This window comes from Lissotriton helveticus, chromosome 1_2 (assembly GCF_964261635.1).
Source record: "Lissotriton helveticus chromosome 1_2, aLisHel1.1, whole genome shotgun sequence".
Lineage (NCBI taxonomy): Eukaryota > Metazoa > Chordata > Amphibia > Caudata > Salamandridae > Lissotriton > Lissotriton helveticus.
Window position 1 is genome coordinate 325,279,885 of NC_136058.1, and position 23,553 is coordinate 325,303,437.

Consider the following 23,553-nt stretch of genomic DNA (forward strand, 5'->3'; position numbering starts at 1 on the left):
CCTTTGGGAAATTTCTGAAACATCATTGATCAATTTTGCAATTTGGTTCTTCCTTTCACAGCACTAAACAAAGGGAATGGACTATGAAAGCAATTGACAACTTTGTTATACTGTTTGGTGCTTTCTTGTATTGCACTGACGAAATGGCGTATAAAACTTGGCAGCGAAGCAGTCAATCTATTTCTCATTTCACCTGTGTCTCCAGTCTTACATATATTCCACCTCTTCTCTGTGCAGGCAAAGTATGTGTTTGTTTGAAGCACTTCATTTTTGTGCAACGTAGGAACTATTTAATTTCTCCTTAAAAGCTCTGCCTACGTGCAAGATGTACGAACTATCATTGCAGTTGCAAGAAGGCTGGTCTGAAGAATCAGGCCATTTGCAAACGCAAAATGGCTTTTTCTGATGTATTAAATGGAAGGTATTCGAAAGGGGTTTGGGGTGTACCTTCCAAATACCGAATTGTAGTGGTACGTAGAAATGTTTTTCCACCATAATTTGGCCCAAAACAATCATACTTCATCACCATCTCAGTGATTGTGGTAACCAATCCTCAAATGATAAGGTGTCCCGTAAAAACCTCTTCCCCTTTAAGAATGTTTCAAAACAATCATTGTATGTAGAGGCATTGGTCCTATGTACCACTGCCTATTCAAATAAAATCACAATGAAACAAATATCTGTTTTTAAATGATCCAGTTTTCCTTTAATAAATAATATTAAGGACTACTTCTCCTGTTCCATAGTTTCAAGGTTGTACTTTCTGGCACAACTTAGTATGATCCTCACACTCTTTCATGATGTACTGATATTTTGTCATTCTGATTTTAATGAAAAGATGGGGATATAGCTCAGTGGTAGAGCATTTGACTGCAGATCTAGAGGTCCCTGGTTCAAATGCGGGTGTCCCATCACCCTATTTTGATTCTGTTGTTTGTAATTGGGACTTTTCATCAATTCCATTTGAATCATCTTTGACAGAGTCAGTGTTCCCTTGGATATTGCACTTTAATAGCATTTCAATGTTTCCTGCTTAAAACCTGTGAGTAAATGCAGTTTTTAACACTCTGCTTGGTATTCCCTTTGGTAAATTTCTGAAACATCATTGATCAATTTTGGAATTCGGCTCTTCCTTTCATAGCACTAAACAAAGGGAATGGACTATGAAACCAATTGACAACTTTGTTATACTGTTTGGTGCTTTCTTGTATTGCACTGAAGAAATGGCGTATAAAACTTGGCAGCGAAGCAGTCAATCTATTTCTCATTTCAACTGTGTCTTCAGTCTTACATATATTCCACCTCTTCTCTGTGCATGCAAAGCATGTGTTTGTTTGAAGCACTTCATTTTTGTGCAACGTAGGAACTATTTAATTTCTCCTTAAAAGCTCTGCCTACGTGCAAGATGTACGAACTATCATTGCAGTTGCAAGTAGGCTGGTCTGAAGAATCAGGCCATTTGCAAACGCAAAATGGCTTTTTCTGATGTATTAAATGGAAGGTATTCGAAAGGGGTGTTTGGGTGTACCTTCCAAATACCGAATTGTAGTGGTACAAAGAAATGTTTTTCCACCATAATTTGGCCCAAAACAATCATACTTCATCACCATCTCAGTGATTGTGGTAACCAATCCTCAAATGATAAGGTGTCCCGCAAAAACCTCTTCCCCGAATGTTTCAAAACAATCATTGTATGTAGAGGCATTGGTTCTATGTACCACTGCCTATTCAAATAAAATAACAATGAAACAAATATCTGTTTTTAAATGATCCAGTTTTCCTTTAATAAATAATATTAAGGATTATTTCTCCTGTTCCACAGTTTCAAGGTTGTACTTTCTGGAACAACTTAGTATGATCCACTGTGCAGTCAATCTATTTCTCATTTCACCTGTGTCTTCAGTCTTACATATATTCCACCTCTTCTCTGTGCATGCAAAGTATGTGTTTGTTTGAAGCACTTCATTTTTGTGCAACGTAGGAACTATTCAATTTCTCCTTAAAAGCTCTGCCTACGTGCAAGATGTACGAACTATCATTGCAGTTGCAAGAAGGCTGGTCTGAAGAATCAGGCCATTTGCAAACGCAAAATGGCTTTTTCTGATGTATTAAATGGAAGGTATTCGAAAGGGGTTTTGGGTGTACCTTCCAAATACCGAATTGTAGTGGTACGTAGAAATGTTTTTCCACCATAATTTGGCCCAAAACAATCATACTTCATCACCATCTCAGTGATTGTGGTAACCAATCCTCAAATGATAAGGTGTCCCGCAAAAACCTATTCCCCTTTCAGAATGTTTCAAAACAATCATTGTATGTAGAGGCATTGGTTCTATGTACCACTGCCTATTCAAATAAAATAACAATGAAACACATATCTGTTTTTAAATGATCCAGTTTTCCTTTAATAAATAATATTAAGGACTACTTCTCCTGTTCCATAGTTTCAAGGTTGTACTTTCTGGCACAACTTAGTATGATCCTCACACTCTTTCATGATGTACTCATATTTTGTCATTCTGATTTTACTGAAAAGCTGGGGATATAGCTCAGTGGTAGAGCAATGGACTGCAGATCAAGAGGTCCCTGGTTCAAATCCGGGTGTCCCCTCACCCTATTTTGATTCTGTTGTTTGTAATTGGGACTTTTCATCAATTCCATTTGGATCATCTTTATGTTAGTCCTGTTGGACTTGTCGGCGGCCTTTGACACCGTCCCTCATGCGGGTCTCCTTTTAAGACTCAGGGAGATCGGCCTGCGGGGGACGGTGTTGGACTGGTTTAAGTCTTTCCTATCGGGCCGCCGGCAGGTGATCTGGGCTCCCCCGTTCTCCGCTGAAATGCAAGCGCTAGAGGTTGGGGTTCCTCAAGGGTCCATTCTGAGCCCCACCATATTTAATATCTATATGGCTCCTCTGGCGCTTGTAGCGGAGACTTATGGGGCCCGGGTCATCTCATATGCTGATGACACCCAGCTTTTGTTCACTTGCAGCAAAGGTGAGGCTTTTGATGGCGACAGGATAAAGCGCTGTTTGAGTGCAGTATTCGCGTGGTTTCTGAGGCACAGCCTGAAGTGCAACTCAGATAAGTCTGAGTTGCTTTTCTTCGGCTGTGCTCCTGATCCGGACTGGAAGTCCTGGTGGCCCCAGGACATGTTTCCCCCTGAGCAATCATCTTCCCAAGCAAAAAATCTGGGAGTGCTGCTTGATGATGCGCTCTCGTTTAGTCCCCATGTTATGGGGCTATCTGGGAAATGTTTTGGCATCCTCAAGATGTTGAGGAAGTTTCTTCCTCTGCTGTCCGTACAATATCGGAAGACAGTAGTGCAGGCGTTGGTGGGATCTAGATTAGATTACGCCAATGCACTCTTTGCAGGTCTGCCCAAGTATCTTCTGGCCAGACTGCAAGTTGTGCAAAATTCGGCGGCCAGAGCTATATTCGGCCTGCCAAGGAGAACAAGCGCACAACTGCTTTTGAATAGGCTGCACTGGCTGCCTATTTCGAAAAGAATTAGATTTAAAATTCTTACGCTGGCCTTCAAAGCCCTTCATTCCATCGGTCCTAATTATATTAGGAAGCGGATTGCTTTCTATGTGCCTCGGAGGGTGTTACGATCTGCCGATCTGGCTAAATTGGAGGTGCCTCCGGCTAAGCGTGTTCGGATGGGAGAACGAGCCTTTCAATTTATGGCAGCCCGATGTTGGAATGAGCTCCCTCTCCCTCTACGCAAAGCTACAAACCTCCTGGCGTTTAGGAAAGAGTTGAAGACTCTCCTCTTTTCTGCGTAATTCTTTTGACAACTGTGCTGCTCCTCTATGTGTCTGTAGATCTTAGGCCTCTTTGCAAAAGCGCCGGGACGCCCCCTTGGGCAGCCGTGCGCTCAAAAAATATGGCCTTAACATAACAGAGTCAGTTTTCCCTTGGATATTGCACTTTAATAGCATTTCAGTGTTTCCTGCTCAAAACCTGTGAGTAAATGCAGTTTTTAACACTCGGCTTGTTATTCCCTTTGGGAAATTTCTGAAACATCATTGATCAATTTTGGAATTCGGCTCTTCCTTTCATAGCACTAAACAAAGGGAATGGACTATGAAACCAATTGACAACTTTGTTATACTGTTTGGTGCTTTCTTGTATTGCACTGAAGAAATGGCGTATAAAACTTGGCAGCGAAGCAGTCAATCTATTTCTCATTTCACCTCTGTCTTCAGTCTTACATATATTCCACCTCTTCTCTGTGCATGCAAAGTATGTGTTTGTTTGAAGCACTTCATTTTTGTGCAACGTAGGAACTATTCAATTTCTCCTTAAAAGCTCTGCCTACGTGCAAGATGTACGAACTATCATTGCAGTTGCAAGAAGGCTGGTCTGAAGAATCAGGCCATTTGCAAACGCAAAATGGCTTTTTCTGATGTATTAAATGGAAGGTATTCTAAAGGGGTTTTGGGTGTACCTTCCAAATACCGAATTGTAGTGGTACGTAGAAATGTTTTTCCACCATAATTTGGCCCAAAACAATCATACTTCATCACCATCTCAGTGATTGTGGTAACCAATCCTCAAATGATAAGGTGTCCCGCAAAAACCTCTTCCCCTTTCAGAATGTTTCAAAACAATCATTGTATGTAGAGGCATTGGTTCTATGTACCACTGCCTATTCAAATAAAATAACAATGAAACACATATCTGTTTTTAAATGATCCAGTTTTCCTTTAATAAATAATATTAAGGACTACTTCTCCTGTTCCATAGTTTCAAGGTTGTACTTTCTGGCACAACTTAGTATGATCCTCACACTCTTTCATGATGTACTCATATTTTGTCATTCTGATTTTACTGAAAAGCTGGGGATATAGCTCAGTGGTAGAGCAATGGACTGCAGATCAAGAGGTCCCTGGTTCAAATCCGGGTGTCCCCTCACCCTATTTTGATTCTGTTGTTTGTAATTGGGACTTTTCATCAATTCCATTTGGATCATCTTTATGTTAGTCCTGTTGGACTTGTCGGCGGCCTTTGACACCGTCCCTCATGCGGGTCTCCTTTTAAGACTCAGGGAGATCGGCCTGCGGGGGACGGTGTTGGACTGGTTTAAGTCTTTCCTATCGGGCCGCCGGCAGGTGATCTGGGCTCCCCCGTTCTCCGCTGAAATGCAAGCGCTAGAGGTTGGGGTTCCTCAAGGGTCCATTCTGAGCCCCACCATATTTAATATCTACATGGCTCCTCTGGCGCTTGTAGCGGAGACTTATGGGGCCCGGGTCATCTCATATGCTGATGACACCCAGCTTTTGTTCACTTGCAGCAAAGGTGAGGCTTTTGATGGCGACAGGATAAAGCGCTGTTTGAGTGCAGTATTCGCGTGGTTTCTGAGGCACAGCCTGAAGTGCAACTCAGATAAGTCTGAGTTGCTTTTCTTCGGCTGTGCTCCTGATCCGGACTGGAAGTCCTGGTGGCCCCAGGACATGTTTCCCCCTGAGCAATCATCTTCCCAAGCAAAAAATCTGGGAGTGCTGCTTGATGATGCGCTCTCGTTTAGTCCCCATGTTATGGGGCTATCTGGGAAATGTTTTGGCATCCTCAAGATGTTGAGGAAGTTTCTTCCTCTGCTGTCCGTACAATATCGGAAGACAGTAGTGCAGGCGTTGGTGGGATCTAGATTAGATTACGCCAATGCACTCTTTGCAGGTCTGCCCAAGTATCTTCTGGCCAGACTGCAAGTTGTGCAAAATTCGGCGGCCAGAGCTATATTCGGCCTGCCAAGGAGAACAAGCGCACAACTGCTTTTGAATAGGCTGCACTGGCTGCCTATTTCGAAAAGAATTAGATTTAAAATTCTTACGCTGGCCTTCAAAGCCCTTCATTCCATCGGTCCTAATTATATTAGGAAGCGGATTGCTTTCTATGTGCCTCGGAGGGTGTTACGATCTGCCGATCTGGCTAAATTGGAGGTGCCTCCGGCTAAGCGTGTTCGGATGGGAGAACGAGCCTTTCAATTTGTGGCAGCCCAATGTTGGAATGAGCTCCCTCTCCCTCTACGCAAAGCTACAAACCTCCTGGCGTTTAGGAAAGAGTTGAAGACTCTCCTCTTTTCTGCGTAATTCTTTTGACAACTGTGCTGCTCCTCTATGTGTCTGTAGATCTTAGGCCTCTTTGCAAAAGCGCCGGGACGCCCCCTTGGGCAGCCGTGCGCTCAAAAAATATGGCCTTAACATAACAGAGTCAGTGTTCCCTTGGATATTGCACTTTAATAGCATTTCAGTGTTTCCTGCTCAAAACCTGTGAGTAAATGCAGTTTTTAACACTCGGCTTGTTATTCCCTTTGGGAAATTTCTGAAACATCATTGATCAATTTTGGAATTCGGCTCTTCCTTTCATAGCACTAAACAAAGGGAATGGACTATGAAACCAATTGACAACTTTGTTATACTGTTTGGTGCTTTCTTGTATTGCACTGAAGAAATGGCGTATAAAACTTGGCAGCGAAGCAGTCAATCTATTTCTCATTTCACCTCTGTCTTCAGTCTTACATATATTCCACCTCTTCTCTGTGCATGCAAAGTATGTGTTTGTTTGAAGCACTTCATTTTTGTGCAACGTAGGAACTATTTAATTTCTCCTTAAAAGCTCTGCCTACGTGCAAGATGTACGAACTATCATTGCAGTTGCAAGAAGGCTGGTCTGAAGAATCAGGCCATTTGCAAACGCATAATGGCTTTTTCTGATGTATTAAATGGAAGGTATTCGAAAGGGGTGTTTGGATGTACCTTCCAAATACCGAATTGTAGTGGTACTTAGAAATGTTTTTCCACCATAATTTGGCCTAATTCAATCATACTTCATCACCATCTCCGTGATTGTGGTAACCAATCCTCAAATGATAAGGTGTCCCGTAAAAACCTCTTCCCCTTTAAGAATGTTTCAAAACAATCATTGTATGTAGAGGCATTGGTCCTATGTACCACTGCCTATTCAAATAAAATAACAATGAAACAAATAAATCTGTTTTTTAAATGATCCAGTTTTCCTTTAATAAATAATATTAAGGACTACTTCTCCTGTTCCACAGTTTCAAGGTTGTACTTTCTGGCACAACTTAGTATGATCCTCACACTCTTTCATGATGTACTCATATTTTGTCATTCTGATTTTACTGAAAAGCTGGGGATATAGCTCAGTGGTAGAGCATTTGACTGCAGATCAAGATGTCCCTGGTTCAAATCCGGGTGTCCCCTCACCCTATTTTGATTCTGTTGTTTGTAATTGGGACTTTCATCAATTCCATTTGGATCATCTTTAACAGAGTCAGTGTTCCCTTGGATATTGCAGTTTAATAGAATTTCAGTGTTTCCTGCTCAAAACCTGTGAGTAAATGCAGTTTTTAACACTCGGCTTGGTATTCCCTTTGGGAAATTTCTGAAACATCATTGATCAATTTTGGAATTCGGCTCTTCCTTTCATAGCACTAAACAAAGGGAATGGACTATGAAACCAATTGACAACTTTGTTATACTGTTTGGTGCTTTCTTGTATTGCACTGAAGAAATGGCGTATAAAACTTGGCAGCGAAGCAGTCAATCTATTTCTCATTTCACCTCTGTCTTCAGTCTTACATATATTCCACCTCTTCTCTGTGCATGCAAAGTATATGTTTGTTTGAAGCACTTCATTTTTGTGCAACGTAGGAACCATTTAATTTCTCCTTAAAAGCTCTGCCTACTTTCAAGATGTACGAACTATCATTGCAGTTGCAAGAAGGCTGGTCTGAAGAATCTAGCCATTTGGAAACGCAAAATGGCTTTTTCTGATGTATTAAATGGAAGGTATTCGAAAGGGTTGTTTGGGTGTACCTTCCAAATACCGAATTGTAGTGGTACGTAGAAATGTTTTTCCACCATAATTTGGCCCAAAACAATCGTACTTCATCACCATCTCAGTGATTGTGGTAACCAATCCTCAAAAGATAAGGTGTCCCGTAAAAACCTCTTCCCCTTTAAGAATGTTTCAAAACAATCATTGTATGTAGAGGCATTGGTCCTATGTACCACTGACTATTCAAATAAAAGCACAATGAAACAAATATCTGTTTTTAAATGATCCAGTTTTCCTTTAATAAATAATATTAAGGACTACTTCTCCTGTTCCATAGTTTCAAGGTTGTACTTTCTGGCACAACTTAGTATGATCCTCACACTCTTTCATGATGTACTGATATTTTGTCATTCTGATTTTTCTGAAAAGATGGGGATATAGCTCAGTGGTAGAGCATTTGACTGCAGATCGAGAAGTCCCTGGTTCAAATCCGGGTGTCCCCTCACCCTATTTTGATTCTGTTGTTTGTAATTGGGACTTTTCATCAATTCCATTAGAATCATCTTTGACAGAGTCAGTGTTCCCTTGGATATTGCACTTTAATAGCATTTCAATGTTTCCTGCTTAAAACCTGTGAGTAAATGCAGTTTTTAACACTCTGCTTGGTATTCCCTTTGGTACATTTCTGAAACATCATTGATCAATTTTGGAATTCGGCTCTTCCTTTCACAGCACTAAACAAAGGGAATGGACTATGAAACCAATTGACAACTTTGTTATACTGTTTGGTGCTTTCTTGTATTGCACTGAAGAAATGGCGTATAAAACTTGGCAGCGAAGCAGTCAATCTATTTCTCATTTCACCTGTGTCTTCAGTCTTACATATATTCCACCTCTTCTCTGTGCATGCAAAGTATGTGTTTGTTTGAAGCACTTCATTTTTGTGCAACGTAGGAACTATTCAATTTCTCCTTAAAAGCTCTGCCTACGTGCAAGATGTACGAACTATCATTGCAGTTGCAAGAAGGCTGGTCTGAAGAATCAGGCCATTTGCAAACGCAAAATGGCTTTTTCTGATGTATTAAATGGAAGGTATTCGAAAGGGGTGTTTGGGTGTACCTTCCAAATACCGAATTGTAGTGGTACGTAGAAATGTTTTTCCACCATAATTTGGCCCAAAACAATCATACTTCATCACCATCTCCGTGATTGTGGTAACCAATCCTCAAATGATAAGGTGTCCCGTAAAAACCTCTTCCCCTTTAAGAATGTTTCAAAACAATCATTGTATGTAGAGGCATTGGTTCTATGTACAACTGCCTATTCAAATAAAATAACAATGAAACAAATAAATCTGTTTTTTAAATGATCCAGTTTTACTTTAATAAATAATATTAAGGACTACTTCTCCTGTTCCACAGTTTCAAGGTTGTACTTTCTGGCACAACTTAGTATGATCCTCACACTCTTTCATGATGTACTCATATTTTGTCATTCTGATTTTACTGAAAAGCTGGGGATATAGCTCAGTGGTAGAGCATTTGACTGCAGATCAAGAGGTCCCTGATTCAAATCCGGGTGTCCCCTCACCCTATTTTGATTCTGTTGTTTGTAATTGGGACTTTTCATCAATTCCATTTGGATCATCTTTAACAGAGTCAGTGTTCCCTTGGATATTGCAGTTTAATAGCATTTCAGTGTTTCCTGCTCAAAACCTGTGAGTAAATGCAGTTTTTAACTCTCGGCTTGGTATTCCCTTTGGGAAATTTCTGAAACATCATTGATCAATTTTGGAATTCGGCTCTTCCTTTCACAGCACTAAACAAAGGGAATGGACTATGAAACCAATTGACAACTTTGTTATACTGTTTGGTGCTTTCTTGTATTGCACTGAAGAAATGGCGTATAAAACTTGGCAGCGAAGCAGTCAATCTATTTTTCATTTCACCTGTGTCTTCAGTCTTACATATATTCCACCTCTTCTCTGTGCTTGCAAAGTATGTGTTTGTTTGAAGCACTTCATTTTTGTGCAATGTAGGAACTATTTAATTTCTCCTTAAAAGCTCTGCCTACGTGCAAGATGTACGAACTATCATTGCAGTTGCAAGAAGGCTGGTCTGAAGAATCAGGCCATTTGCAAACGCAAAATGGCGTTTTCTGATGTATTAAATGGAAGGTATTCGAAAGGGGTGTTTGGGTGTACCTTCCAAATACCGAATTGTAGTGGTACAAAGAAATGTTTTTCCACCATAATTTGGCCCAAAACAATCATACTTCATCACCATCTCAGTGATTGTGGTAACCAATCCTCAAATGATAAGGTGTCCCGCAAAAACCTCTTCTACTTTAAGAATGTTTCAAAACAATCATTGTATGTAGAGGCATTGGTTCTATGTACCACTGCCTATTCAAATAAAATAACAATGAAACAAATAAATCTGTTTTTTAAATGATCCAGTTTTACTTTAATAAATAATATTAAGGACTACTTCTCCTGTTCCACAGTTTCAAGGTTGTACTTTCTGGCACAACTTAGTATGATCCTCACACTCTTTCATGATGTACTCATATTTTGTCATTCTGATTTTACTGAAAAGCTGGGGATATAGCTCAGTGGTAGAGCATTTGACTGCAGATCAAGAGGTCCCTGATTCAAATCCGGGTGTCCCCTCACCCTATTTTGATTCTGTTGTTTGTAATTGGGACTTTTCATCAATTCCATTTGGATCATCTTTAACAGAGTCAGTGTTCCCTTGGATATTGCACTTTAATAGCATTTCAGTGTTTCCTGCTCAAAACCTGTGAGTAAATGCAGTTTTTAACTCTCGGCTTGGTATTCCCTTTGGGAAATTTCTGAAACATCATTGATCAATTTTGGAATTCGGCTCTTCCTTTCACAGCACTAAACAAAGGGAATGGACTATGAAACCAATTGACAACTTTGTTATACTGTTTGGTGCTTTCTTGTATTGCACTGAAGAAATGGCGTATAAAACTTGGCAGCGAAGCAGTCAATCTATTTTTCATTTCACCTGTGTCTTCAGTCTTACATATATTCCACCTCTTCTCTGTGCTTGCAAAGTATGTGTTTGTTTGAAGCACTTCATTTTTGTGCAATGTAGGAACTATTTAATTTCTCCTTAAAAGCTCTGCCTACGTGCAAGATGTACGAACTATCATTGCAGTTGCAAGAAGGCTGGTCTGAAGAATCAGGCCATTTGCAAACGCAAAATGGCGTTTTCTGATGTATTAAATGGAAGGTATTCGAAAGGGGTGTTTGGGTGTACCTTCCAAATACCGAATTGTAGTGGTACAAAGAAATGTTTTTCCACCATAATTTGGCCCAAAACAATCATACTTCATCACCATCTCAGTGATTGTGGTAACCAATCCTCAAATGATAAGGTGTCCCGCAAAAACCTCTTCCCCTTTCAGAATGTTTCAAAATAATCATTGTATGTAGAGGCATTGGTTCTATGTACCACTGCCTATTCAAATAAAATAACAATGAAACAAATATCTGTTTTTAAATGATCCAGTTTTCCTTTAATAAATAATATTAAGGACTATTTCTCCTGTTCCACAGTTTCAAGGTTGTACTTTCCGGAACAACTTAGTATGATCCACTCACTCTTTCATGATGTACTGATATTTTGTCATTCTGATTTTCCTGAAAAGCTGGGGATGTAGCTCAGTGGTAGAGCATTTGACTGCAGATCAAGAGGTCCCTGGTTCAAATCCGGGTGTCCCCTCACCCTATTTTGATTCTGTTGTTTGTAATTGGGACTTTTCATCAATTCCATTTGGTTCATCTTTAACAGAGTCAGTGTTCCCTTGGATATTGCACTTTAATAGCATTTCAGTGTTTCCTGCTCAAAACCTGTGAGTAAATGCAGTTTTTAACACTCGGCTTGTTATTCCCTTTGGGAAATTTCTGAAACATCATTGATCAATTTTGGAATTCGGCTCTTCCTTTCATAGCACTAAACAAAGGGAATGGACTATGAAACCAATTGACAACTTTGTTATACTGTTTGGTGCTTTCTTGTATTGCACTGAAGAAATGGCGTATAAAACTTGGCAGCGAAGCAGTCAATCTATTTCTCATTTCACCTCTGTCTTCAGTCTTACATATATTCCACCTCTTCTCTGTGCATGCAAAGTATGTGTTTGTTTGAAGCACTTCATTTTTGTGCAACGTAGGAACTATTTAATTTCTCCTTAAAAGCTCTGCCTACGTGCAAGATGTACGAACTATCATTGCAGTTGCAAGAAGGCTGGTCTGAAGAATCAGGCCATTTGCAAACGCAAAATGGCTTTTTCTGATGTATTAAATGGAAGGTATTCGAAAGGGGTGTTTGGGTGTACCTTCCAAATACCGAATTGTAGTGGTACGTAGAAATGTTTTTCCACCATAATTTGGCCCTAAACAATCATACTTCATCACCATCTCAGTGATTGTGGTAACCAATCCTCAAATGATAAGGTGTCCCGTAAAAACCTCTTCCCCTTTAAGAATGTTTCAAAACAATCCTTGTATGTAGAGGCATTGGTCCTATGTACCACTGCCTATTCAAATAAAATAACAATGAAACAAATAAATCTGTTTTTAAATGATCCAGTTTTCCTTTAATAAATAATATTAAGGACTACTTCTCCTGTTCCACAGTTTCAAGGTTGTACTTTCTGGCACAACTTAGTATGATCCTCACACTCTTTCATGATGTACTGATATTTTGTCATTCTGATTTTACCGAAAAGCTGGGGATATAGCTCAGTGGTAGAGCATTTGACTGCAGATCAATAGGTCCCTTGTTCAAATCCGGGTGTCCCCTCACCCTATTTTGATTCTGTTGTTTGTAATTGGAACTTTTCATCAATTCCATTTGGATCGTCTTTGACAGAGTCAGTGTTCCCTAGGATATTGCACTTTAATAGCATTTCAGTGTTTCCTGCTCAAAACCTGTGAGTAAATGCAGTTTTTAACACTCTGCTTGTTATTCCCTTTGGGAAATTTCTGAAACATCATTGATCAATTTTGTAATTTTGCTCTTCCTTTCACAGCAGTAAACAAAGGGAATGGACTATGAAAGCAATTGACAACTTTGTTATACTGTTTGGTGCTTTCTTGTATTGCACTGACGAAATGGCGTATAAAACTTGGCAGCGAAGCAGTCAATCTATTTCTCATTTTACCTGTGTCTCCAGTCTTACATATATTCCACCTCTTCTCTGTGCATGCAAAGTATGTGTTTGTTTGAAGCACTTCATTTTTGTGCAACGTAGGAACTATTTAATTTCTCCTTAAAAGCTCTGCCTACGTGCAAGATGTACGAACTATCATTGCAGTTGCAAGAAGGCTGGTCTGAAGAATCAGGCCATTTGCAAACGCAAAATGGCTTTTTCTGATGTATTAAATGGAAGGTATTCGAAAAGGGTGTTTGGGTGTACCTTCCAAATACCGAATTGTAGTGGTACGTAAAAAAAAATTTCCACCATAATTTGGCCCAAAACAATCATACTTCATCACCATCTCCGTGATTGTGGTAACCAATCCTCAAATGATAAGGTGTCCCGTAAAAACCTCTTCTACTTTAAGAATGTTTCAAAACAATCATTGTATGTAGAGGCATTGGTCCTATGTACCACTGCCTATTCAAATAAAATAACAATGAAACAAATAAATCTGTTTTTTAAATGATCCAGTTTTCCTTTAATAAATAATATTAAGGACTACTTCTCCTGTTCCACAGTTTCAAGGTTGTACTTCCTGGCACAACTTAGAATGATCCTCACACTCTTTCATGATGTACTCATATTTTGTCATTCTGATTTTACTGAAAAGCTGGGGATATAGCTCAGTGGTAGAGCATTGGACTGCAGATCAAGAGGTCCCTGGTTCAAATCCGGGTGTCCCCTCACCCTATTTTGATTCTGTTGTTTGTAATTGGGACTTTTCATCAATTCCATTTGGATCATCTTTGACAGAGTCAGTGTTCCCTTGGATATTGCACTTTAATAGCATTTCAGTCTTTCCTGCTCAAAACCTGTGAGTAAATGCAGTTTTTAACTCTCTGCTTGTTGTTCCCTTTGGGAAATTTCTGAAACATCATTGATCAATTTTGTAATTTGGCTCTTCCTTTCACAGCACTAAACAAAGGGAATGGACTATGAAAGCAATTGACAACTTTGTTATACTGTTTGGTGCTTTCTTGTATTGCACTGAAGAAATGGCGTATAAAACTTGGCAGCGAAGCAGTCAATCTATTTCTCATTTCACCTGTGTCTCCAGTCTTACATATATTCCACCTCTTCTCTGTGCATGCAAAGTATGTGTTTGTTTGAAGCACTTCATTTTTGTGCAACGTAGGAACTATTTAATTTCTCCTTAAAAGCTCTGCCTACGTGCAAGAGGTACGAACTATCATTGCAGTTGCAAGAAGGCTGGTCTGAAGAATCAGGCCATTTGCAAACGCAAAATGGCTTTTTCTGATGTATTAAATGGAAGGTATTCGAAAGGGGTGCTTGGGTGTACCTTCCAAATACCGAATTGTAGTGGTACGTAGAAATGTTTTTCCACCATAATTTGGCCCAAAACAATCATACTTCATCACCATCTCCGTGATTGTGGTAACCAATCCTCAAATGATAAGGTGTCCCGTAAAAACCTCTTCCCCTTTAAGAATGTTTCAAAACAATCATTGTATGTAGAGGCATTGGTTCTATGTACCACTGCCTATTCAAATAAAATAACAATGAAACAAATAAATCTGTTTTTTAAATGATCCAGTTTTACTTTAATAAATAATATTAAGGACTACTTCTCCTGTTCCACAGTTTCAAGGTTGTACTGTCTGGCACAACTTAGTATGATCCTCACACTCTTTCATGATGTACTCATATTTTGTCATTCTGATTTTACTGAAAAGCTGGGGATATAGCTCAGTGGTAGAGCATTTGACTGCAGATCAAGAGGTCCCTGTTTCAAATCCGGGTGTCCCCTCACCCTATTTTGATTCTGTTGTTTGTAATTGGGACTTTTCATCAATTCCATTTGGATCATCTTTAACAGAGTCAGTGTTCCCTTGGATATTGCAGTTTAATAGCATTTCAGTGTTTCCTGCTCAAAACCTGTGAGTAAATGCAGTTTTTAACACTCGGCTTGGTATTCCCTTTGGGAAATTTCTGAAACATCATTGATCAATTTTGGAATTCGGCTCTTCCTTTCACAGCACTAAACAAAGGGAATGGACTATGAAACCAATTGACAACTTTGTTATACTGTTTGGTGCTTTCTTGTATTGCACTGAAGAAATGGCGTATAAAACTTGGCAGCGAAGCAGTCAATCTATTTTTCATTTCACCTGTGTCTTCAGTCTTACATATATTCCACCTCTTCTCTGTGCTTGCAAAGTATGTGTTTGTTTGAAGCACTTCATTTTTGTGCAATGTAGGAACTATTTAATTTCTCCTTAAAAGCTCTGCCTACGTGCAAGATGTACGAACTATCATTGCAGTTGCAAGAAGGCTGGTCTGAAGAATCAGGCCATTTGCAAATGCAAAATGGCTTTTTCTGATGTATTAAATGGAAGGTATTCGAAAGGGGTGTTTGGGTGTACCTTCCAAATACCGAATTGTAGTGGTACAAAGAAATGTTTTTCCACCATAATTTGGCCCAAAACAATCATACTTCATCACCATCTCAGTGATTGTGGTAACCAATCCTCAAATGATAAGGTGTCCCGCAAAAACCTCTTCCCCTTTCAGAATGTTTCAAAATAATCATTGTATGTAGAGGCATTGGTTCTATGTACCACTGCCTATTCAAATAAAATAACAATGAAACAAATATCTGTTTTTAAATGATCCAGTTTTCCTTTAATAAATAATATTAAGGACTACTTCTCCTGTTCCACAGTTTCAAGGTTGTACTTTCTGGCACAACTTAGTATGATCCTCACACTCTTTCATGATGTACTGATATTTTGTCATTCTGATTTTACCGAAAAGCTGGGGATATAGCTCAGTGGTAGAGCATTTGACTGCAGATCAAGAGGTCCCTGGTTCAAATCCGGGTGTCCCCTCACCCTATTTTGATTCTGTTGTTTGTAATTGGGACTTTTCATCAATTCCATTTGGTTCATCTTTAACAGAGTCAGTGTTCCCTTGGATATTGCACTTTAATAGCATTTCAGTGTTTCCTGCTCAAAACCTGTGAGTAAATGCAGTTTTTAACACTCGGCTTGTTATTCCCTTTGGGAAATTTCTGAAACATCATTGATCAATTTTGGAATTCGGCTCTTCCTTTCATAGCACTAAACAAAGGGAATGGACTATGAAACCAATTGACAACTTTGTTATACTGTTTGGTGCTTTCTTGTATTGCACTGAAGAAATGGCGTATAAAACTTGGCAGCGAAGCAGTCAATCTATTTCTCATTTCACCTCTGTCTTCAGTCTTACATATATTCCACCTCTTCTCTGTGCATGCAAAGTATGTGTTTGTTTGAAGCACTTCATTTTTGTGCAACGTAGGAACTATTTAATTTCTCCTTAAAAGCTCTGCCTACGTGCAAGATGTACGAACTATCATTGCAGTTGCAAGAAGGCTGGTCTGAAGAATCAGGCCATTTGCAAACGCAAAATGGCTTTTTCTGATGTATTAAATGGAAGGTATTCGAAAGGGGTGTTTGGGTGTACCTTCCAAATACCGAATTGTAGTGGTACGTAGAAATGTTTTTCCACCATAATTTGGCCCTAAACAATCATACTTCATCACCATCTCAGTGATTGTGGTAACCAATCCTCAAATGATAAGGTGTCCCGTAAAAACCTCTTCCCCTTTAAGAATGTTTCAAAACAATCCTTGTATGTAGAGGCATTGGTCCTATGTACCACTGCCTATTCAAATAAAATAACAATGAAACAAATAAATCTGTTTTTAAATGATCCAGTTTTCCTTTAATAAATAATATTAAGGACTACTTCTCCTGTTCCACAGTTTCAAGGTTGTACTTTCTGGCACAACTTAGTATGATCCTCACACTCTTTCATGATGTACTGATATTTTGTCATTCTGATTTTACCGAAAAGCTGGGGATATAGCTCAGTGGTAGAGCATTTGACTGCAGATCAATAGGTCCCTTGTTCAAATCCGGGTGTCCCCTCACCCTATTTTGATTCTGTTGTTTGTAATTGGGACTTTTCATCAATTCCATTTGGATCGTCTTTGACAGAGTCAGTGTTCCCTAGGATATTGCACTTTAATAGCATTTCAGTGTTTCCTGCTCAAAACCTGTGAGTAAATGCAGTTTTTAACACTCTGCTTGTTATTCCCTTTGGGAAATTTCTGAAACATCATTGATCAATTTTGTAATTTGGCTCTTCCTTTCACAGCAGTAAACAAAGGGAATGGACTATGAAAGCAATTGACAACTTTGTTATACTGTTTGGTGCTTTCTTGTATTGCACTGACGAAATGGCGTATAAAACTTGGCAGCGAAGCAGTCAATCTATTTCTCATTTCACCTGTGTCTTCAGTCTTACATATATTCCACCTCTTCTCTGTGCATGCAAAGTATGTGTTTGTTTGAAGCACTTCATTTTTGTGCAACGTAGGAACTATTTAATTTCTCCTTAAAAGCTCTGCCTACGTGCAAGATGTACGAACTATCATTGCAGTTGCAAGAAGGCTGGTCTGAAGAATCAGGCCATTTGCAAACGCAAAATGGCTTTTTCTGATGTATTAAATGGAAGGTATTCGAAAGGGGTTTTGGGTGTACCTTCCAAATACCGAATTGTAGTGGTACGTAGATATCTTTCTCCACCAGAATTTGGCCCAAAACAATCATACTTCATCACCATCTCAGTGATTGTGGTAACCAATCCTCAAATGATAAGGTGTCCCGTAAAAACCTCTTCCCCTTTAAGAATGTTTCAAAACAATCATTGTATGTAGAGGCATTGGTCCTATGTACCACTGCCTATTCAAATAAAATAACAATGAAACAAATAAATCTGTTTTTAAATGATCCAGTTTTCCTTTAATAAATAATATTAAGGACTACTTCTCCTGTTCCACAGTTTCAAGGTTGTACTTTCTGGCACAACTTGGTATGATCCTCACACTCTTTCATGATGTAGTGATATTTTGTCATTCTGACTTTACTGAAAAGCTGGGGATATAGCTCAGTGGTAGAGCATTTGACTGCAGATCAAGAGGTCCCTGGTTCAAATCCGGGTGTCCCCTCACCCTATTTTGATTCTGTTGTTTGTAATTGGGACTTTTCATCAATTCCATTTGGATCATCTTTGACAGAGGCAGTGTTCCCTAGGATATTGCACTTTAATAGCTATTCAGTGTTTCCTGCTCAAAACCTGTGAGTAAATGCAGTTTTTAACACTCTGCTTGTTATTCCCTTTGGGAAATTTCTGAAACATCATTGATCAATTTTGTAATTTGGCTCTTCCTTTCACAGCACTAAACAAAGGGAATGGACTATGAAAGCAATTGACAACTTTGTTATACTGTTTGGTGCTTTCTTGTATTGCACTGAAGAAATGGCGTATAAAACTTGGCAGCGAAGCAGTCAATCTATTTCTCATTTTACCTGTGTCTCCAGTCTTACATATATTCCACCTCTTCTCTGTGCATGCAAAGTATGTCTTTGTTTGAAGCACTTCATTTTTGTGCAACATAGGAACTATTTAATTTCTCCTTAAAAGCTCTGCCTACGTGCAAGATGTACGAACTATCATTGCAGTTGCAAGAAGGCTGGTCTGAAGAATCAGGCCATTTGCAAACGCAAAATGGCTTTTTCTGATGTATTAAATGGAAGGTATTCGAAAGGGGTGTTTGGGTGTACCTTCCAAATACCGAATTGTAGTGGTACAAAGAAATGTTTTTCCACCATAATTTGGCCCAAAACAATCATACTTCATCACCATCTCAGTGATTGTGGTAACCAATCCTCAAATGATAAGGTGTCCCGCAAAAACCTCTTCCCCTTTCAGAATGTTTCAAAATAATCATTGTATGTAGAGGCATTGGTTCTATGTACCACTGCCTATTCAAATAAAATAACAATGAAACAAATATCTGTTTTTAAATGATCCAGTTTTCCTTTAATAAATAATATTAAGGACTACTTCTCCTGTTCCACAGTTTCAAGGTTGTACTTTCTGGCACAACTTAGTATGATCCTCACACTCTTTCATGATGTACTGATATTTTGTCATTCTGATTTTACCGAAAAGCTGGGGATATAGCTCAGTGGTAGAGCATTTGACTGCAGATCAAGAGGTCCCTGGTTCAAATCCGGGTGTCCCCTCACCCTATTTTGATTCTGTTGTTTGTAATTGGGACTTTTCATCAATTCCATTTGGTTCATCTTTAACAGAGTCAGTGTTCCCTTGGATATTGCACTTTAATAGCATTTCAGTGTTTCCTGCTCAAAACCTGTGAGTAAATGCAGTTTTTAACACTCGGCTTGTTATTCCCTTTGGGAAATTTCTGAAACATCATTGATCAATTTTGGAATTCGGCTCTTCCTTTCATAGCACTAAACAAAGGGAATGGACTATGAAACCAATTGACAACTTTGTTATACTGTTTGGTGCTTTCTTGTATTGCACTGAAGAAATGGCGTATAAAACTTGGCAGCGAAGCAGTCAATCTATTTCTCATTTCACCTCTGTCTTCAGTCTTACATATATTCCACCTCTTCTCTGTGCATGCAAAGTATGTGTTTGTTTGAAGCACTTCATTTTTGTGCAACGTAGGAACTATTTAATTTCTCCTTAAAAGCTCTGCCTACGTGCAAGATGTACGAACTATCATTGCAGTTGCAAGAAGGCTGGTCTGAAGAATCAGGCCATTTGCAAACGCAAAATGGCTTTTTCTGATGTATTAAATGGAAGGTATTCGAAAGGGGTGTTTGGGTGTACCTTCCAAATACCGAATTGTAGTGGTACGTAGAAATGTTTTTCCACCATAATTTGGCCCTAAACAATCATACTTCATCACCATCTCAGTGATTGTGGTAACCAATCCTCAAATGATAAGGTGTCCCGTAAAAACCTCTTCCCCTTTAAGAATGTTTCAAAACAATCCTTGTATGTAGAGGCATTGGTCCTATGTACCACTGCCTATTCAAATAAAATAACAATGAAACAAATAAATCTGTTTTTAAATGATCCAGTTTTCCTTTAATAAATAATATTAAGGACTACTTCTCCTGTTCCACAGTTTCAAGGTTGTACTTTCTGGCACAACTTAGTATGATCCTCACACTCTTTCATGATGTACTGATATTTTGTCATTCTGATTTTACCGAAAAGCTGGGGATATAGCTCAGTGGTAGAGCATTTGACTGCAGATCAATAGGTCCCTTGTTCAAATCCGGGTGTCCCCTCACCCTATTTTGATTCTGTTGTTTGTAATTGGGACTTTTCATCAATTCCATTTGGATCGTCTTTGACAGAGTCAGTGTTCCCTAGGATATTGCACTTTAATAGCATTTCAGTGTTTCCTGCTCAAAACCTGTGAGTAAATGCAGTTTTTAACACTCTGCTTGTTATTCCCTTTGGGAAATTTCTGAAACATCATTGATCAATTTTGTAATTTGGCTCTTCCTTTCACAGCAGTAAACAAAGGGAATGGACTATGAAAGCAATTGACAACTTTGTTATACTGTTTGGTGCTTTCTTGTATTGCACTGACGAAATGGCGTATAAAACTTGGCAGCGAAGCAGTCAATCTATTTCTCATTTCACCTGTGTCTTCAGTCTTACATATATTCCACCTCTTCTCTGTGCATGCAAAGTATGTGTTTGTTTGAAGCACTTCATTTTTGTGCAACGTAGGAACTATTTAATTTCTCCTTAAAAGCTCTGCCTACGTGCAAGATGTACGAACTATCATTGCAGTTGCAAGAAGGCTGGTCTGAAGAATCAGGCCATTTGCAAACGCAAAATGGCTTTTTCTGATGTATTAAATGGAAGGTATTCGAAAGGGGTTTTGGGTGTACCTTCCAAATACCGAATTGTAGTGGTACGTAGATATCTTTCTCCACCAGAATTTGGCCCAAAACAATCATACTTCATCACCATCTCAGTGATTGTGGTAACCAATCCTCAAATGATAAGGTGTCCCGTAAAAACCTCTTCCCCTTTAAGAATGTTTCAAAACAATCATTGTATGTAGAGGCATTGGTCCTATGTACCACTGCCTATTCAAATAAAATAACAATGAAACAAATAAATCTGTTTTTAAATGATCCAGTTTTCCTTTAATAAATAATATTAAGGACTACTTCTCCTGTTCCACAGTTTCAAGGTTGTACTTTCTGGCACAACTTGGTATGATCCTCACACTCTTTCATGATGTAGTGATATTTTGTCATTCTGACTTTACTGAAAAGCTGGGGATATAGCTCAGTGGTAGAGCATTTGACTGCAGATCAAGAGGTCCCTGGTTCAAATCCGGGTGTCCCCTCACCCTATTTTGATTCTGTTGTTTGTAATTGGGACTTTTCATCAATTCCATTTGGATCATCTTTGACAGAGGCAGTGTTCCCTAGGATATTGCACTTTAATAGCTATTCAGTGTTTCCTGCTCAAAACCTGTGAGTAAATGCAGTTTTTAACACTCTGCTTGTTATTCCCTTTGGGAAATTTCTGAAACATCATTGATCAATTTTGTAATTTGGCTCTTCCTTTCACAGCACTAAACAAAGGGAATGGACTATGAAAGCAATTGACAACTTTGTTATACTGTTTGGTGCTTTCTTGTATTGCACTGAAGAAATGGCGTATAAAACTTGGCAGCGAAGCAGTCAATCTATTTCTCATTTTACCTGTGTCTCCAGTCTTACATATATTCCACCTCTTCTCTGTGCATGCAAAGTATGTCTTTGTTTGAAGCACTTCATTTTTGTGCAACATAGGAACTATTTAATTTCTCCTTAAAAGCTCTGCCTACGTGCAAGATGTACGAACTATCATTGCAGTTGCAAGAAGGCTGGTCTGAAGAATCAGGCCATTTGCAAACGCAAAATGGCTTTTTCTGATGTATTAAATGGAAGGTATTCGAAAAGGGTGTTTGGGTGTACCTTCCAAATACCGAATTGTAGTGGTACGTAAAAATGTTTTTCCACCATAATTTGGCCCAAAACAATCATACTTCATCACCATCTCCGTGATTGTGGTAACCAATCCTCAAATGATAAGGTGTCCCGTAAAAACCTCTTCTACTTTAAGAATGTTTCAAAACAATCATTGTATGTAGAGGCATTGGTTCTATGTACCACTGCCTATTCAAATAAAATAACAATGAAACAAATAAATCTGTTTTTTAAATGATCCAGTTTTCCTTTAATAAATAATATTAAGGACTACTTCTCCTGTTCCACAGTTTCAAGGTTGTACTTTCTGGCACAACTTAGTATGATCCTCACACTCTTTCATGATGTACTGATATTTTGTCATTCTGATTTTACCGAAAAGCTGGGGATATAGCTCAGTGGTAGAGCATTTGACTGCAGATCAAGAGGTCCCTGGTTCAAATCCGGGTGTCCCCTCACCCTATTTTGATTCTGTTGTTTGTAATTGGGACTTTTCATCAATTCCATTTGGTTCATCTTTAACAGAGTCAGTGTTCCCTTGGATATTGCACTTTAATAGCATTTCAGTGTTTCCTGCTCAAAACCTGTGAGTAAATGCAGTTTTTAACACTCGGCTTGTTATTCCCTTTGGGAAATTTCTGAAACATCATTGATCAATTTTGGAATTCGGCTCTTCCTTTCATAGCACTAAACAAAGGGAATGGACTATGAAACCAATTGACAACTTTGTTATACTGTTTGGTGCTTTCTTGTATTGCACTGAAGAAATGGCGTATAAAACTTGGCAGCGAAGCAGTCAATCTATTTCTCATTTCACCTCTGTCTTCAGTCTTACATATATTCCACCTCTTCTCTGTGCATGCAAAGTATGTGTTTGTTTGAAGCACTTCATTTTTGTGCAACGTAGGAACTATTTAATTTCTCCTTAAAAGCTCTGCCTACGTGCAAGATGTACGAACTATCATTGCAGTTGCAAGAAGGCTGGTCTGAAGAATCAGGCCATTTGCAAACGCAAAATGGCTTTTTCTGATGTATTAAATGGAAGGTATTCGAAAGGGGTGTTTGGGTGTACCTTCCAAATACCGAATTGTAGTGGTACGTAGAAATGTTTTTCCACCATAATTTGGCCCTAAACAATCATACTTCATCACCATCTCAGTGATTGTGGTAACCAATCCTCAAATGATAAGGTGTCCCGTAAAAACCTCTTCCCCTTTAAGAATGTTTCAAAACAATCCTTGTATGTAGAGGCATTGGTCCTATGTACCACTGCCTATTCAAATAAAATAACAATGAAACAAATAAATCTGTTTTTAAATGATCCAGTTTTCCTTTAATAAATAATATTAAGGACTACTTCTCCTGTTCCACAGTTTCAAGGTTGTACTTTCTGGCACAACTTAGTATGATCCTCACACTCTTTCATGATGTACTGATATTTTGTCATTCTGATTTTACCGAAAAGCTGGGGATATAGCTCAGTGGTAGAGCATTTGACTGCAGATCAATAGGTCCCTTGTTCAAATCCGGGTGTCCCCTCACCCTATTTTGATTCTGTTGTTTGTAATTGGGACTTTTCATCAATTCCATTTGGATCGTCTTTGACAGAGTCAGTGTTCCCTAGG

The 23,553-nt window shown here is 38.9% G+C and overlaps 8 non-coding genes across 8 annotated transcripts; all 8 read left to right on the forward strand.

Moving 5' to 3' along the window:
- The first annotated feature begins 7,156 nt into the window (after nt 1–7,156).
- On the forward strand, nt 7,157–7,228 carry TRNAC-GCA (transfer RNA cysteine (anticodon GCA)). Its single transcript has one exon. It is a non-coding gene; the product is annotated as a tRNA-Cys (tRNA).
- Nucleotides 7,229–11,485: 4,257 nt separating this feature from the next.
- Nucleotides 11,486–11,557, forward strand: TRNAC-GCA (transfer RNA cysteine (anticodon GCA)). Its single transcript has one exon. It is a non-coding gene; the product is annotated as a tRNA-Cys (tRNA).
- Nucleotides 11,558–13,652: 2,095 nt separating this feature from the next.
- Nucleotides 13,653–13,724, forward strand: TRNAC-GCA (transfer RNA cysteine (anticodon GCA)). The gene has a single exon. It is a non-coding gene; the product is annotated as a tRNA-Cys (tRNA).
- A 2,093-nt stretch (nt 13,725–15,817) lies between these two features.
- On the forward strand, nt 15,818–15,889 carry TRNAC-GCA (transfer RNA cysteine (anticodon GCA)). Its single transcript has one exon. It is a non-coding gene; the product is annotated as a tRNA-Cys (tRNA).
- Nucleotides 15,890–17,982: 2,093 nt separating this feature from the next.
- TRNAC-GCA (transfer RNA cysteine (anticodon GCA)) lies at nt 17,983–18,054 on the forward strand. The gene has a single exon. It is a non-coding gene; the product is annotated as a tRNA-Cys (tRNA).
- A 1,009-nt stretch (nt 18,055–19,063) lies between these two features.
- TRNAC-GCA (transfer RNA cysteine (anticodon GCA)) lies at nt 19,064–19,135 on the forward strand. Its single transcript has one exon. It is a non-coding gene; the product is annotated as a tRNA-Cys (tRNA).
- A 2,093-nt stretch (nt 19,136–21,228) lies between these two features.
- Nucleotides 21,229–21,300, forward strand: TRNAC-GCA (transfer RNA cysteine (anticodon GCA)). Its single transcript has one exon. It is a non-coding gene; the product is annotated as a tRNA-Cys (tRNA).
- A 1,012-nt stretch (nt 21,301–22,312) lies between these two features.
- TRNAC-GCA (transfer RNA cysteine (anticodon GCA)) lies at nt 22,313–22,384 on the forward strand. The gene has a single exon. It is a non-coding gene; the product is annotated as a tRNA-Cys (tRNA).
- The last annotated feature ends 1,169 nt before the right edge of the window (nt 22,385–23,553 follow it).